This window comes from Periplaneta americana, chromosome 10, assembly GCF_040183065.1.
Source record: "Periplaneta americana isolate PAMFEO1 chromosome 10, P.americana_PAMFEO1_priV1, whole genome shotgun sequence".
Classification (NCBI taxonomy): Eukaryota; Metazoa; Arthropoda; class Insecta; order Blattodea; family Blattidae; genus Periplaneta; species Periplaneta americana.
The window spans coordinates 62,983,106-62,989,105 of NC_091126.1; positions in this window are offsets into that span (position 1 = coordinate 62,983,106).

The following is a 6,000-nucleotide window of genomic DNA, read 5'->3' on the forward strand; positions in this document are numbered from 1 at the left end:
GAAATTTCTAAACGATTTGTTAAAAATTCATATAATATCATGAAGATGTAGGTATAAAATGCAAGATAAAGTGCAATGCGACAGGTTCAATTTTTTGAGTAGGTTATTTTGCGACGCTTTATCAACATCTTAGATTATTTAGCTTCTGAATGAGATGAAGGTGATAATGCCGGTGAAATGAGTCCGGGGTCCAACACTGAAAGTTACAGTGGCGTAGCGTCAATGTAAGCTAAAAAGCTCAGCTTCCACAGTTAATAATAATTTCATAACAAACCTGCAATCTATGGACAAATTGTGTATTAATTTTAATACAATTTATATTTACGCGTTAAATATTGTGATGCGACAGCTTAGGATAATTTGTGATGCAGCAGTAAACATGAAGCCTGCACACACCAGCTTCCAATCCCATCATTCTTCTGTGTAACCAACCCGGCAGTTTTCCCATCTCTTTCTAACAAAACTATCCTGGTTGCAAGGCTCGCAAGAAGCTAGCTTTAACATTGAAAAGAATTTAGTTTCAATGTTATCCCTTTCGTGAGTTATGTTTAGTTGAAGTGTTAGTGTGCATTGTGGCTGATATAATAAATAATGAGTGAAATAACAGTTTCTGACACCAATTTACTTGTATGTTTAAGACAATTACATTTTCAAGACTGACTTATGAACAGAAGTGTGATTTAAAAAACGACCGACTCCCTTGCTATCAGTGAAGGACACAAACAAGACAGACGCATACTTACGTAATTAATTACTAATACTTTATTTATTGACCGTTAATATTGTGTTTTTTACTCTAAAATATATGACAGGGAGTAAGCTAATGTCAAATTATACTTATACATGTCTATTTCTTAGAGATATGTGTAAACCATGAAATCATAATTTACTACGTACTATTTGAGGTCATGTCTTATCGGTGTTACTTACGAGGTTCCAACCAATCTTCGGACTGCTGACATTGACTACTATTTATTTTAAGACTATGTTTTTGCAATACGTTTTCTCATATTTACAGTAGTGGCAAAAAAAACTGGACCGACCCTTGCAGCTGATTTCAGAGCCCTGTTCACTCCAGAGCACGATAGACTGATAACTAAGACTTTCGTGGTTCGAATCCTGCCTGGGAAGGAAACTTGTTTTTTGTTCCTTATTCAAATTTATTCCCAATACTTTTCTATTGCTGGTAAAATTCATGTTCTGGGAATAATAAGTTAATTAAGTAGTAAAATATCGCTGCAATCGAAAAGTATTGGGAATAAATTTGAATAAGGAACAAAAAAAAGTTCCCTTCCTAGGCAGGATTCGAACCACGAAAGTCTTAGTTACCAGTCTATCGTGCTCTGAGTGAACAAGGCTCTGAAATCAGCTACAAGGGTCGGTCCAGTTTTTTTGCCACTACTGTACATGAAAGACAATTTGAGTTAGCTTCCCCTGCTCAAAATTTCATGCTACCCCACTGGAAAGTTACCCAACATTTGCTCATATTGGGTTGAGGGAAAACCTCGGAAAAACCTCAACCATGTAATTTGCCCCGACCGGGAATCGAACCAGGGCTACCTAGCTTCGTGGCTAGACGCGCTAACCGTTACTCCACAGGTGCGGACGACAGACTTTATATTTCCCTCCAGACTACACAGATTCGAGAGCCTTTTTCATTCCCTGTCCACCAACTTCAATATATTGCAGTTCTTTGAACTCACAGTTCAAGAGCGCAACTACCAAAACATTTATACAAAGAGTGGAAACACATATAAAATAATACCATTTCACCAAGTAGACTTATATGGAAGTCATTCTAGTAACTTAAGTAGTGTGTGTAATCGTGGATGATATGATTGTGTAGCCCTGTTCCTGTGAATTATCGTTCTCAGTATCTACTACAATACTTGGAGACACGTGGTTAAACTAACAAACACGCCAACAATCCCGGAGAGGAGAGGCGAAACTGCCGACAACAGCAACATGCCGCCAAACATATTGTACTTTAAACCGGAAACCAGAACTGCCAACAAATTATCCAGCCATTGCTTCTATCGCGGTCTAGATTTATTGAATCATTCATTTCGGGGTGGGCAGAGCAGAAAAGTTTACCAAGTTGTGGGCCGCGACTCACTTTTCTTTAGGCTTTTCCATTATGAAACAAGACCATAAACTTCGAATTAATGCATAGGGCAAAGAGTGGTGTTAAGAAGTAAAGTACGATTCCTGCATTATATTTTCATCTGGTTATTTAACGACGCTATATCAACTACGAGGTTATTTAGCATTGATGGAACGGGTGATAGCGAGATGATATTTGGCGAGATGAGGCCGAGAATTCGCCATAGATTACCTGAAATTTGCCTTATGGTTGGGAAAAACTCCGGAAAGAACCCTATCAAATAATCAGCCTAAGCGGGAATAGAACCTGAGCCTCAGAGCAACTCCGGATCGGTAGGCAAGCGCCTAAAGCCTTCTTTTTTCTGAACCGACACATGCGACGTGCGAGGCCCGTCTTGCACAATTCAGGACTACACGAGAGATAGTGAGTGGTTTCTATAACTGCGAGATGCAAGGTCTGTGCACCTCGCAGCCATAGAAACCAGTTACTATCTCTCGTGTGGTCCGGATTTGTGTGAGGCGGGCCTCGCACCTCGCACGTCATATGCGTCGGTTCAGAAAAAACCAAGGCTTAAGTTGACTGAGCTATGTCGGTGGCTCCCTGCATTATTGCAACTGTCTGGGCAGATCATCCGATAGTTTATTGTTAGAGCCAGGAGTTTTCATCCAGCTAAAATCGGATTTGCCTCAATTTATACTTGTACTAGTAAGCTCGGAGGATTAAGATTTCTCCCAGAGTCTTCTCATTCACTGTTATTGCTAAATTTACTATACCCGAACACTTCACTTCACCTATGTCTTTTCCTTCACCGCAAAACTTTTGTCACAAAACATAAATACAGGGTAAAGTACGTGCTTATGTGATGCGAGATATATATGGGCAGCCAGATTACTGTTCCTATGTGGAACGCTCTCGGCCGTGCAACGGCGCCAGAAAGAACACCAGTGTGGCGATACCCGCCGCAATGAACATATAGGAAGTTCGTACCAAATATAGAGCGATCCGGAAGTGACGCAACCCTCAGAAATTGCTTGTTGCTGTTCTATGATGCTTGATGTATCAGTAAGTTACTACACACAGTCCTTAGAATCTGTATAGTGACAGTCACTTAGGAAGATTTCAGCGTCACTGGCTGTCATAGCTGACTTGTTCAATGAGTATTCAGGGCGCGAAAGGAATTGCGTGGGAGAGGAACGCTATGTGAACTCTCGCTACTTAGCCTGAAGAAGGGAAAGAAATAGGCTCCGACCTCTCCCGAGTGACGTCATTTGCAAGTTTACTCTACAGAATTCAAGAAAATCTTTCAATGTGACTTTATAGATCGAGGTAAACACACATTGATCATGTGATCTATCTTCAGTCTGCCGCCAGTAACAGCTGAATCGTTAGCGGAAAATCATGTATTTTACTAGCCTCCACAATGGTGTTGCTATTCTGGATGATGTGACCTTTACAGGAAAAGCGTGGTTTCATCGTTATGGTTACAGGAACAGTCACAACTGCAGAATATGGAGTTACGAAATCCCACACCATTTTGAAGAGAAGCGACTGCATTCTTAGAAATTGATATATGATTTGCGATTTCGTGGAAAAGAATCGTGTATCCAATATTCTTCAAGGATACAGCTACGGTTGAATGTGAGTATAATGTAATTAATTAGTCCACATCGATGTTACAAATAGAAAGGGAGTGTAGGTTATGGCAAGACAGAGTAAAGCACACAGGACTTTCCCCGAGAATCATATTGCAAGAATCCTTAATAAAAATAGTTCATAATTTCTCCTCATAGGCCACTTGACCTTTCTCCTCCAGATTTTTTATCTGTGGGGTGATCTGCAAGGAATTGTGTGTAAGAATAACCCACAAATATTAGATTATCTTAGACGGAAGATTGATAAATCAATCGCCAGAAAAAGCGGTGTGACTGTATGGAAGATTGCAGCAAACATTGTGAAACCCTCTGAAACTTGCATAAACAGTAATGAAGTACATTTCCAGCGTTTATTGTGGACCAGAAGACGTGTAAATCCCTTTCTTTGCATAATTGTTTGTTATGTTTAAAATAAACATCATATTTTTAATAATTTATACAGAGTGGAATTTAAATAACCCTGCAGATTCGTACAGTGAATTGGGATATTGAGTATAACAAAAAAGTCTAATATCGGTGGAAAGTTTACAGTTTTCGGGAAAAAAACCTTTAAAGTCGTCGTTGTGGATAATTACTAAACATAGGATCTTTGTTTCTGTCAATACTAATGGAGAATGTAATAAAGAATACATTATTTTCCTTTGTCGTATTTCAATAGAATTGACGTCCACACCTGTGGAGTAACGGTCAGGGCGTCTGGCCGCGAAACCAAGTGGCCCGGGTTCGAATCCCGGTCGGGACAAGTTACCTGGTTGAAGTTTCTTCCGGAGTTTTCTCTCAACCCAATAGGCCTACGAGCAAATGCTGGGTAACTTTTGGTGCTGGACCCCGGACTCATTTCACCGTCATTATCACCTTCATCTCATTCAGACGCTAAATAACCTGAGATGTTGATAAAGCGTCGTAAAATAACCTACTAAAAAAACAAGGCTAGATTTGATAAAAAATGATCAGCTATTCTTGACTTTCTTTGGATATGGAGTATAGGATAATTGGTAGTCAAGATCGTCTAGTCTCAGTATTACGTGAATATCCAGTGGAAGTGTGTGTTTGAGTCTTCCGATCTCAAGTGAAGTCTGTATTGCCATTCAACTTAGTGTATCGAAATGCTGTCTGCTAGCTGGTCCGTGACAAGGGTAGCGTAATCCCAACATTTCGCAATCCAGGTCGAAAACAACCTGATGAAATTGTTGACACAGAAGAGGAGATTTTAAATTTGGTCGAAAAACCCGGGCCGAAGCATTCGCTTGATTGTGCAATGCGCAACCTTTCCTTTTCATCTCACGTCAGATGAGTTCAATGTCTCTGTGTGGAAATTTGGGCACTGCGACTTCGGCAGCAAGTTTAAACTTTCGCTGCAATTATTTAATGAACCATACACTTAATCTCAAAACGTACACTATACTTTTTGTTTATTTTCATGTGATCTATGACTCCTTTCAAGGTGCAGAATTATATCGCTTTCACCTGGTACTTAGCTATTTCCCGTGACTTCTGGATCACTCTGTAATTCTGTCTCCCATTTTGAAGTTATAGTAAATATAACATGTAATTGAGCACGAATACGATTTAATTATCATGTAAAGCGGATTTCTTTCAAGGAGGAACGTACGTTAATACATGGGAAAATCATATTAAGTTTGCATACTGAAAATGCCCAAATAATTACAACCATAATTTTACGTCATTTTTACAGCTACATAATGCATCATAATATGATCCATTTATATCCATATTTTAAGAGCTGAGACTAACTATTACCCGTACATTTACTTCTCTACTTTCAGTGTGCGAGAAAAAATTAACGTTCATAATCGATTATGAGTGCACACAATTGAAGAATGAAATACGCAAGGAGGTTGACCTAAAAATTATTAGTAAGACAATAATAATTATAGTAGGCTATTATAACAGCATTTTAGTGACTATGTAGAAAAAATGTTAAGTTATCCAAATATTTTCTATCTAAATTTCATAATTTCTCTAAGAAATACTTGCTATATATATATATATATATATATATATATATATATATATATATATATAATTGTAACATCTTTATAATGAATAATTTATGGATATTTTAATATGTGAGGTAAATCTAGGAAATATAAAGGTCTATTATAGATTTATTAATTTATCATACAGAATAATATCTGTAATATTAATAATTAATATTTGAGGAGAAAAATTCGCTCCGGCGCCGGGGATCGAACCCGGGTCCTTGGTTCTACGTACTAAGCG